The sequence below is a fragment of the Protomyctophum bolini genome (assembly GCF_963924005.1).
Source record: "Protomyctophum bolini genome assembly, chromosome: 16".
Classification (NCBI taxonomy): Eukaryota; Metazoa; Chordata; class Actinopteri; order Myctophiformes; family Myctophidae; genus Protomyctophum; species Protomyctophum bolini.
The window spans coordinates 30,095,747-30,108,320 of NC_137877.1; the positions used below are offsets into that span (position 1 = coordinate 30,095,747).

General features: G+C 42.0%; 1 protein-coding gene across 1 annotated transcript in view; it reads left to right on the forward strand.

The window, feature by feature from the left end:
- The window catches only part of igf2bp2a (insulin-like growth factor 2 mRNA binding protein 2a), a 51,013-nt gene that overhangs the window by 2,310 nt on the left and 36,129 nt on the right, over positions 1–12,574 (forward strand). The gene's annotated exons all lie outside the window — the stretch shown is intronic.

Here is a 12,574-nt window from a genome sequence, read left to right on the forward strand (position 1 = left end):
GCAGCCACGTTGCATTATTTGCATATTTATATCTTGTAGGCTAGTTGTAGTCTACAGTCTAGGCTACTCTACACAATAGACTATTTTCATAATCATAAGGCCTATATGAGGCTTTCGCCTTTCGGAAAGAGTAGTCTACATTGCGTGACGTAAATGTAAATATTCAAGACCCTTGTGGAGGACACGTGACCACTGCTTTATGTTATTCCACCCCCTCTCCTTGGTAGGCCTACATGGGACTGGGGGACTTTCCTGTAACAGCCTGTTACAGCCGTCGTTTGTTGTATAGGACAAACCTGGTCAAGTGTTTATTAGATAGACTCGGCATTCCGTAGTTGGATATGCATAATTATGCTACACAACTGCGCCACTCCCCACAGCAATGCGCACGTAGGCCATGGAAATGTTTCAGTGAGCCTCATAATGGCTGCCATGATGGCCCATGGAGTCTTGCGGCCTGCTGCACTCAACGATTAGCCTACAGGGCCAAAAAGCATGGCTGACTGTAACAATTGAATGAACCATGTAGGCTATGCCCTGTTCTGTCTGCAATTTGCAGTCTGAGGCTATACATCTTGCATGCTTATTTAAATGTGCATAATGTGTTTCTGACCATGGCTTAGTTGTGTTGAAGTAAGTTGACTATCTGCTACAGGTGTTAATTATTAGATGCTGCACTGCAGAATGAGTGAAGTGTGCTGTGTGTGTGTGTGTGTGTGTGTGTGTGTGTGTGGGGGGGGGGGGGGATTGGTGAGCATGTATGGTGGGCAAGTTTGTGTGAAATAGTAAGAAGATAGTATATTAATGTTTTCTGTTAACCAGAGGTGTACTGTCTGTTGTAAATGTCCAACACATCAATTTGAACTTCAAATGGCAATGCCGTTAAGTGAGTGCCATTTTACACATGCTTCAATTAACAGCTACAAAGTCTGGTTGTTGTTCACAAAATTTGTTTTCACACAAAAAAACTACGATTTCATTCTCCACTTGATGTTTTGCAAAATAGTTTGATTTGTTGTAGAATATGTTTGTCTTTGCATGTAATTGATGCAAGTTTTGAATGCGATTTGTGACAGTGGAGTTTAATGAGAAAATATATTGCAATAATCTGTGATGTACTGTACATACTGTACTGTTCTCATGTTATGCATTATTTATTAAATTAGTTTAATAATACACTATTTGATAATTATTTATCTGTCTGCTAATAGGCATTCTTTGGTGTAGGCCTATTTGATTTAAAATATAGGCATATGACATTAAGGTAGTGGCAGTTGCACTTGCACAAAGTTTGGGGAATGACCAAACTGCATATTTTGATAGTTTGTTATCAAGAAGCTCAATAAACAGGAACTTCTTTCACATGTGGGCCTGCTGGCAGCTTTGACTTGATCTTTGACTTGTGAAGACTAGAGCGGTGTTTTGTGTGTAGCTCCCAGTGTAGTGTTTATGTTTTCTCTATTGTCAATTTGTCTCTTGTAGTGTGTTCAAAGGGGTGCTGTAATCAACAATTAGACAACAGTTATATTTAGATAATATTTAGATTGATTAAAATTCTATGCATGTAAAAACTCTTTCGTATATTTCTGAATTATGTAGGGCATATATAGGCTCAGTTGATGGGATTTGGTGTCCCAGTTTTAAGGTTATTTCAGTGAGATCAAAACATTGAGAATTGTTAAATCATGGGGTTCATGCCTTGTTACAGTTTTGCATTTTATTAATAGGTTTTTGTGTTTGTAAAAGCTGTTGAAAATGGTTTTATTAAATGCACAATAATGAAGTGCATACTCTCTCAAATTAAATCGAAAAATGTAGTTGTAATGTATAATGAATTCATCAGACATTGATTATTATAATTTGATCACTCTTAATTTATACTCTATACCTCTATCTAGATACGTTTTAATTTAATCTACATCTTTGTGACTGTCATTAAGTAGTCATTGCACAATTTGATAACATTAATTTAAACAAAGTCATTATTGTCATAATCATATATGTTTGCATAATTTAAATATATTAATCTTGTGATGTACTTGAGAGAGATGGAATAATAATGGAATGTGCAGATAAAACAAACTTTCAGCAAAAGAAAATAAATGTTTTGCTCTGTGCAAAATTAATATAAATGTTTTTAAATTTGTTGTAGGCTAAATTTGACTAGATTATGTGTTTTGTATGTGCCATTATTCATTAAAGTATCATTAAAGTATAATTTTGAACATAATTGCTAAAAACACAATGGCTCTAGATAGAACGAGTTCCTCCTCTAAGAGGTAATTATTGCTTCAACAGTATTACTGTTGTATTTAATTAATTACATGATTCATGTTTCTAACAAATCAGACATTATTAGCCTATTACACAGGTTTTCATATTTTGATAACAATTCTAATATTTGGTGAATTTCTTACTTATGCTACAAAATGAAATTACGATGCAGTCTGTGCTATGAAAAGGCATTTTGAGTTGTAATTATCAATTAGAGTATATGCTGTGTAGTTTAAGTTGAAACTGGATAGAGAGGTTTAGAAATGAGTCTGATCAGAAAGTTACTTCAGAAACAATGATGTGTCCGTTTACACACAAAATGCAGCATTTTTTAATCATAAAATTAATTATTATATATGGCTTTGAGATTGCTTGCTCTGTTGCCGCTGTTGTACTAGAATTTATTTATCCAAATACAATTATTATCCTTCCGTACCTTAACGTGCCATTACATGCATACAAACTGAGCATACAGTAGCATTTGCTGCATTCTAGTCCCTAACTGTATCATGGAATCAAATACATTTTGATTGTATTAATTTGATTACTGGACCAACTTGAATCACACATTGCTGTAAACATCTGCATTGCACCACAGTGCACATATAGATGTGTGTTGGGTTTGTCAGAATACACTGAGTCATAACAGCGAAACACGATAGCCATCAGTTGATCCACTCCGAATCCATTAATACTCCCCAGTTGATCCTGGTGTGGGGGAGCTCTCCAAATCAGACTTTGGTTTTTTTCTGGACTCTGGAGTGATAGTAGGAGTAGGTATTGCACTCCTCTTCTACCCTCTCCGTCTGGCCCCACCCACCCCCTGTAACCTTCCTCTTGACTCCGGCTGCTTCCGTTCACCTGCCTTGTGAGGAGAGCTTGGCCATTTTTAGAAAGCACAAAAAGAGAGACCGTTTGTAAACTGAGTGGAACAGACGAGGCACTGGGCCCAAATGTGTCCTTCAAGAATGGTTGTTTTCTGCCTAAAGGGCTTTGTTGTTGCCAGTCACTGTAGAATCCAGTGTGTCGATTTAACTCAGAGTTAATTTGATCCACTGTAAAACGTGTCCTTTGGTCTGCCTCTGGGCTTGCGCTAGAAAGGTAGGCGTTCAACATGTTGGACTCATGTTACTTTGACTCAGCGCCTATCTCAATATTAAGGCATCTAGGTTGAGAAAGACTGTCAGTAAATGACATGATAAGAGGGCTAAGCAGGTGGCAGCTCATTGCTTGCTGTGTAGCAGATAGGCTTATAATCTAGGATCTTAATGGAGAATGTTTAGGATAGCATACCCTGCAATATGATTTCATTTAATTTCCTTTTTACACCATATTCATATAAAAAAATCTTTCTCAGAAAAGCAGTGAGCTCTTTAAGTGATGATAGCTTTAGTTAAACAGGTACTGGGTAGGATTCCCTAGAGGCTGACAGAATCAGATGAGAGTGCATTGTGAATTCATCATGTGTCTATCAGACCTGGGTTGCTGTTTAAGCTCTTTGATTTGGAATATCCTCTCTCAAAGGCTTGAGCAGTAGCTATAGAATATCTGCTTGGCAAGGCATCGTTCCATACCAATCTGTTGCATGACTAATGTCCTACCGCATGACAAAACTAGTTAAATCCAGGACATAAGCATTCAGCTAGGCGGCTTAAGAACAGGAATGACTAGGTATGAAAGGTGTGGCTGTGTTGAAAGAGATTTCTTTGAATTGAATCCTCCTTTGACTGTCCTATTTCACTAGAGGTTCTAGAGTATTGAAACAGTAGGGAAAAGTGTGGCAGGACCAACTCGGTTGGAGGAAATGACAGAATTGGAGCAGCTGTTCCTGATGTGCTTGGTCAGTGATAGATAGATAGAAGTTTCGGCTGAAGATCACTGTACAGCCAAAGGGACATGTGAGCAGAGACTCCACCTATTGTATTTGACTGTTCTCATTACAAAAGTGGTGGAAATAGTATAGTGTATAAGAGAAAGACATAAATAATCACAAAAATGAGTAAAACGTGCCAGTGAACTAATCTGTCATGTTGAGATATTGACTTGCAGAAGTTGGAAGTTATTTACATTGGTCAGATTCACTTGTTGGTCTGTCTGACAGCTGTCCATTCTGAGACTTTACACAGTTTACAGGGAGGGAAGTCATCCCTCTCACCTCTGAAACTCACCACCATTCATATCTACAGGACAGTTGCCATTGAATCATTTTGGCTAATTTGTGTATTAATTATGTTTTGAGGATGCTGCCATTGTAATTAGTGCTGCTTGATGAATAGCAGGTATTTCAGTTCTGCTGCATAACTATGAAGGAATATGAAATCATTGTTATGAGTAGTGCAGTTTTGTTGGGGGGGGGGGGGGGGGGGATAAGTAATTTGAAGTGTAACAGCTGCTTCTCTGTCCACCATCTCACTCCATCACTCTCCAAGTCCCCGTGTCTGTCTCTTGTTCACACACAGCTTTTTTGAACCCTCCAGGTGTCTAGAGACAGATAGCCGTGGCAGATGAAGGTATATATTGCCTACATGCCGGATATGAAGCTTAGTGTTTGTTTGCCGATCCTTCAGCGTGCCATGCTGTCATGGTATTCCCAGTGTGTGCCCAAGGGTGTGTCTCCATACGAGGGTGGGCAGCTGAGAGACCCAGCAGGTGGCAACTCTCACATCCCACACTCGTGGAAGCGGACCCCGATTCCTATATCAACGCCATCTGACCCACTTCCCCTGTTTAAATCTGTATCGCTGATGATGGGTCATGAACAGGTGAAAGGAATAGTATGTGGGAAAAACCTCGACAGGCCTTGTCATAGGTCTATATGGGTCCATTTATACACTTTGAGTTAAAGTAACACTGAGGATTTTGCAGCGCTTGTATTCCTTACTCGCAGCTGGTCTAACACCAGTGTGGATGTTGGTGTGGACATGAGATTTATGAAATGGCATTCACTGACCCGACACTCGAGCGCCTCTCAGTATGTTCATTGGGAGTCAGTTGTCCTTGTGCTTGGTGAAATTGGCTCAGAGCCTAGTAAAGAGGCGTGTGTATATAAAACGTATACCCCAGATCAAATACGCATCTTCATCTGTTCTTTCAGACAATTTGCTATGGTCCTTATTTTCATATGCACCGTGCGTCAGTGACATTTCAGCGATGGTGAAAGGAGTATTATGTGTGTGCAGGCTGTGCTTGCGTTCTCCCTCCAATTTCACCAATTGTAATTGTGCAAACTGCGTAAGCAGCAGTGAAGTCATAGTGCAAATGTGTTTTGGCCTCGGCTTTCCATGTAGCAGTAGATATCAGTAAATAGCGTGAACGAGCGAGATAAAGACTAATTGTGCATGCCTATGTGTATATACATTAAGGTGGCTCTGTATTCACTTCCAGCTGTTTCCCAGGTTAGAGAATCTCTGTGTTGCCATGGGAACCAGATATAAGTGTTTTTGCTATACTCATAGGAGGTGGGCTAAAAGTGTGATGATTTCAAGACAAACTCAAAGCCATTTAGAAAAAAGGACAGGAAAGTGTAGCTGCACAATGGAAAGTTATGGCCTTCAGATTCTGCCTTCAGGGAAAATAATCAGAGTTTACTGTGTTTACCACCCTGTGTTTCTTCACACAAGTTGTCATTATAATATCTTTTGATAGTATTTTCACAAGCCCATAATTACAGGTTAAGGTTGTTGTGAACTATACTGTGAGTTTAGGGACCCTGTAATTTCCATCCATTCCCAGGAGAGTGGCGTGAATACGGGTGGTGCTTTTGGCCAGTGGTGCTGATTTTATGACAGTGAACACAAAAACTGACTCAATAAAAAAATCCTTTGAATGAACTGAAGCATTCACCCACTCACTTTCTTTTCTGCATATGAATCAGGCAAAATTGCTGAGTGGTCTGCCTATCTATGTCACAGCCCCAACCCTATGTGACCTTTTGTATTCATAAACCCACTCTGAGGCAAGATTTCCATCCTCTTCCATATGTATGGAACGGAAAGAGGAACGGGAAGATGGAAACTCCCCATACAGAACAAATCATCTACAGTATGGAGACACCGCAGCTGAGCCTCCCAACACAGGCTGGAGGACAGTCTGATCATTGTTGCTTCCTCTGTTTCACTGTGCTTCTGACGGAAGAGGAAGACCTGGGAAGGACTTCCGAGCGTGCATATGTGTGCGTGTGCATGCGCGGAAATGTGTCTGCATCTATCTGTGTTTAGCCATCTGTATTATTGTGTCTGCCTTGTCTATATGTGTCTGTGTGCCTGTGTCAGTGTCGGTGGGTGTGGGTAAGAATGAGCACCGCTGATAGAGGGCAGTGTTTCTACCCCTTTACCAGTGAGGCAAGCTGGCAGGCTGCATGATGTGGGCTGGCAGGCTATGTGAACTATGGATGCTGGTGGCATGATGTGAAAAATAACTTTTTAGTATTAGTTTACTATAATTAGATTAATACACGATAATCAACACTAACACTTTAATTTAGAACACAGCCAAATCAAATCATAGTTCAATCAATTATTCAATCAAAGCAAACGACACAAACAATATTAGTTTGCCTCTTCTACAAAAATTAAAGTTACATGTTACTGTCGCGTGTTGCCATTTTCTTGTATTATTTCCCACCACGGAGTAGCCTTGCATCTCGGATGCAAGTGTCGGCAGTGTCGGTAGGCCAATCAGAGGCAGGCGGGCGTTACCATGTCTATGCTCGGACGTAGAAAGAAATCACGCATTGAGAACCACTGCCATTGAATATACTGTAGCAACAGCAATGGGACTGCCGACAATAGTCGCCTTCAATTTCACAGCTTCTGGAAACCTTTGGGCAATTCCGTCCATGTTCTATCCTGTTATAACACTGTACCTATCGTCCTTCACAACGGCCTTGCTGCTGTCACAACGATAGCATGGCAGATAGCATTCTCATCGCTTGCTCTGAGTGCATTTGAAGGGATTCACTGCTAATGAAAATGCAGCCTTCTGAGTGCCTACACTACACCAGTGCACATAGTGAGCAAGATGGGTAGCTAGAAACGACTGTGGCAAACATAATGGTAAACATATCGTTATCTGATGTACGGTATATGTTTTGAATCCAAAAATCCTAAATTGCTTAAGTTGCATTACAGACAGTCCTAGCATATCTTGTGTTACGTTCTATTATATTCAATTCTGTTCTATGCCGTCCCTTCGCATGGCATGAATTTCCACATTGCCACCAGTTCTCACGTTATGCATTGCAGAGTGGTGTCTGTCTCTGTGTGTTTGCCTTGAGTTGAGTGTCAATTTAAGTAGTAGCGTTTAGTGTCTGGCAGCTGTGATCTCCCATAAAGCCTGTTGCTTTAAACAGCTGTACTTGATCTTGTCTTATGATTGGCTGCGCCGGTGCGCCCAGAGATGAGTTGTGCAGTGTGGGCCAGGCAGGTGCTGGAGGAACAGGATGGCTCGATCCCCATCCTTGCCAAATGACCCGGCACATGCCAATAGACTGTCAGAGGATGAGAGAACGTGATTGTGTGTGTGTGTGTGTGTGTGTGTGTGTGTGTGTGTGTGTGTGTGTGTGTGTGTGTGTGAATTAGAGAGTGAAAATCCGAGAGATGCATGAATAGGCACAGCTCATATTATACAGCATCTCTGAAGTCTGAACGTCAGTGCTTTGAGAGACAAACCCTATGGGTGTGCTTGATTTTATCACACCAAATGTTGGGGCTGTTTGGAGCAGAGTTTTGCAGAGACAACGCGCAAAGGGCTGTGAGCAGAACATCGACACGTTGTTTGTAAAGACTCGGGGCTCCATCCTGTGCCACCCTTATCCCTCATCCCTAAACTAATTTGCCATTTTTTACTATTTTAAAAAACATTTGAAAATAGTTCAACTAGCCGATCTACATCGAGACATTCTGAGCTTGTAGATCGGCTATTTGAAAAAAAGAACTAAAAGAAATGGCAAATTCATTTAGGGATAAGTGTTAAGGGGTGGCGCAAGATATAGCCCTTGCTCTCTTGTTGACCCCCATATTTCATGTGTCTCTGGAGGAGAGGTATGTACCGAATGTCTCATTGTAAGCCTGGTTCCCTGTGGTTGCAGTATAGATGCTGTTTGGACAAGAATGGTTTGACCCTTTGAAGGTATCACAGAGCACACCGTAGTAGCTAGTTATCTTTCTGTTCATGAAGGCGCTCTTTGTGCACGAGAGAAAGTGCCATGCATGTGACTGGCTGCTGGTGCACAATCCTGTAATTTGCTGGGATGCCAGGTGATTGATTGTGTGTGAGTGTGAGTGTGAGTGTGAGTGTGTGTGTGTGTGTGTGTGTGTGTGTGTGTGTGTGTGTGTGTGTGTGTGCGTGTGCGTGTGCGTGTGTGTACGCACCCTGAACTTCCAGCCACACTCAGCCAGTCATCAGTCATCATTATGCACACCTGGCCGATCTACAGATTCAAATCCTGAGTGTGAATTTAACAATGTAAATATGTGCATTTTGATTCATTCACTACCCATTACTGTCAGAGAACACCCACTAACGCAATTAAAACCAACGTGTGGACCCACTGTGGGGCACAACCGCGCATACATCTAATAGCAATGCATGGAACATCCTCAAGCTCTCCAGGATAGTAAATATTTGATGTAGATGTAGCCAAGCGTGTGTTCTTGCCAGTGGGGTGTGCTTAAAGTTAATGGGGTCTTTGGTTAGAGTGCACAACTGCACACAGACAGTTGGATTAAAATAATTTGCCCCGATACATACACAAACGAAGTACAAAACAGCAGACTTCTTGTCTGCTTCGTGAGCCTTCTCCACCTCTGCTAAAACACCTTCCCATTTTGATTGAATGGTGGGATAAAAATCACACCCATGTGAAGTGAGAGGCGCTAATATATTAAAGTCTAACTCATGTCGAGTAGGTGACAAAACAAATTATCTTTATTGTTAATGGCATTTAATGTTTGTGTTAGGGACAAGATGACGTAAATTCTCCCTTCATTGTCAATGGCGTTTTTAAAACAAACATTGAACTAAAAAACAAACGTTAAACCTGTATATAGAAGGGGCTAGTGCCCTTCAAAAATGTAAAAAGAAAAAAGACTCACCCCAGTCACCCATGGCTCCAACATGCGTGGCCCGAGGGCCGGACCTCCCATCAGGCAGAACAGGCAGTTGCCTAGGGGGCATCATGAGGGGAGGGGGGCATCTACCAAGCAAAAAAAAACAAAACAGTGCTTTAGAACACAAGGGGGCCATGGTCATTTTTCAAGGGGGCATCACGAAGAATCCTGTCTAGGGCACCAAATTGCTCAGGGCTGGCACTGTGTGGCCGGTTAAGATACATACGTGGCCGGTTAAGAGTCAAGACTCACCGTGGCTTCCGCGTGCAGTTAGGGTTAGTGTGTGTGTGTGTGTGTGTGTGTGTGTGTGTGTGTGTGTGTGTGTGTGTGTGTACTCAAATGGTAACTGTGCTGCCCTATGCGTACGGCAACAAACTTGGTGCTGCTGCAGCTGTTTTTTGTTTGAAGTAGCTATCAGAAGTGATTCCAATCAGTCCAATTTCCTGTCACCCACCAATGTGTGGAAATAAATTACAGTTTAAGAATGACATGCTTCAAAGCATGGGTTTGATGTCAAAGTGGCCAAAGTGAATAGATATGGTGCGGTCACGAGCCACTGAAGCTAATACATCAAGTATTACATTTGATGAACAATTTGAATTAATTAGGAATTACGTTTGTTCTCCTTTTTTCCCCATATGTAATTGTTCCTGCTTTGATGGATGTGCAGGGGCTATGGTTCAGTTCACAAGCATTTCTTAGAGGCCTAACTGTGTCTATAATTCATCCCCATCCTTATACTACTGTATTTCTACACTATGCGACACAGAGAGAAAGAAGCATGCCAGTGGAACAAAGAAAATATTGCAACTCAAAACTAGAGCTTTTATTCAGAACCTCTTTTGGTCACTGGTGTTCTGTATACCGTTGAATAATTCAAATGTAAATTACAGTGGACAGCACTGGACACCATCAACAATAGCCTTTTTGTACAATAGCTTTTTGCATTCTCATTACAAGGGATGATTTTGTTGCAGAACCTCCCGAGCTTTGACATTGGGGTTGTTGGAGCTGTCTTAAAGAATGAACGAGCACTGCAGGTTTTCAAGTCAGCACTCACCACTAATAACCCTTCCAGTTAAATAAGGTATTTGTTAAAGAATGGAACAAGCATCATGTGTTGTCCGCCAAGAATGATGAAAGCAGCCGACCTGTAAATGCTTGCAGATTTGTCTGTGTGCCTGTATAGGTATTTAAGAGCCATAAAACACAACAGGAAGGGACAGCAGCTGCTAAATTAGTGGACCGCCCCTTTATTTAGCTGTCGACAAATCACAGCTGGTCTCGTATTTCTGATTGCGCTATTGGATTGGCGCTGAGCTCAAGCATATTTTCCCAAACAACATGTACATACCTGTAGAAGCACAATTAAAGAAAAAGAACCAACAACAAACCGTTCCTTCAGGCCTTCCCAAGTAATAAATAGCCTTGACTCTGCTCAGACACTTCTGTCTGTGTCTTTCCCTCTGTCTCTCTATCTTCTGCTTCTGTCTTAAATGCTGAGACACACCCCAGAGGTTTACATCAACTCTCCTCAGCTGTGAGGCTCAGGAAAGACCCCTAACTTGATATTGACGTTAAACTCAGACAAATATTTATTGCATATTGATTACGACTCACACCTTTGCAAACGCCTCATGTAATTGGTCCACATATACACACACACACACACACACACACACACACACACACACACACACACACACACACACACACACACACACACACACATCTACCTCAATGTCTAAATCACTTCTCTTCCTAGTCCTCTAAATCCAACATCCACTGTTGCGCGTGCACACACACATCCTCCTCTTCCAAGTTCCTCTCCAGCCACCCGAGCTCTCTCATTTGAGAGACTAGGTCAGGCTTTGGAGCAGGTTTAGCTGCAGGAGTACACCCTGACAGGGTCAGCCACTGAATCACATGACATCAGACGATCTATGGTTTTGAGAGTACTATAAATGTAATTAATGAAAGGAGTTCACACACACACACACACACACACACACACACACACACACACACACACACACACACACACACACACACACACACACACACACACACACACACACACACACACACACACACACACACACACACACACACACACACACACACACACACACACACACACACACACACACACACACACACACACACACTTTAGTTTATGATGCATTCCTAGAAGCTAATCATTTGATGACTGGGTCATCGGTCATAGGACACTCACTTTTGGTCTCCTACTGGATACCAAGCCACAGTAACGCTGTACACAAGACATAACAATAAAAACCTTGAAAGTTGAACTCTAGTCTATATCAGGAACTCCCAGATAAAACATGTGGGAAAGAGAAGGGACACATGCTTGTTTGTGCGCGTGCCATGCGCCTATACTGTACATTTGTGCGTTTAGTAGTAGTAGGCCTGTGTATGAACAAATAAGCTCCTGAAAGACTTGCAGCAGGGGGTTCAAAGTGAGGTCTAGAGGTCCCCAGGGGTCCTTGGGTCAGTTCCAGAGAGTCCCCATCCAAGTGAAGAGTTATTGCATTTAACTGTTGTCCAATTCCCCTTAAATTATTGCAGAAAAATAACCAGTTAAACGCCCTGGCGTGCATGCTTCCGCCTGGGTGACGTCAGACTGCTGGGCGAGCGCAGGTGCTTTGGCATGGGGAGTCAGATCAACATATGGAATGAATTCTGTACTGGCCATAAAGTATATGAGCGTGTCTTGAGTCGTGGCGTGTACAGGGTTTGATGAGGTCAGATCAACATATGGAATGTCAGAACAGGTCAGTTCCATATATGGAGATCTAAGCGGGGGCAATGTCTTGAGTCTATAGGGTTTGATGAGGGCCCAGGTAGGGCTGTGCCTTAATTTTTGGGCCTGTTGAGAAAATGAGAATTCTAGTTTTCGCTGGCTGCCGGGCGCAGCTGCACTAATAGCTTTGGGGCGGGCCCGTCTAGAGTTTGAATGGACAGGTATCAGTCAAAAGGACGGGTGGGGAGGGATCAACATATGGAATGTCAGAACAGGTCAGTATATGGAGATCTATTAAGGGGTTGAGGTCAGATGTAGAGTTGCTGCCCGGCTCTATAGATCTAGGTGATGATCCAGTCTTCTCCATGTATGGCTATCCAGGGTTTGATGAGGTTAGTGTTGTTTTATTATTTATGGAGACAGCCAT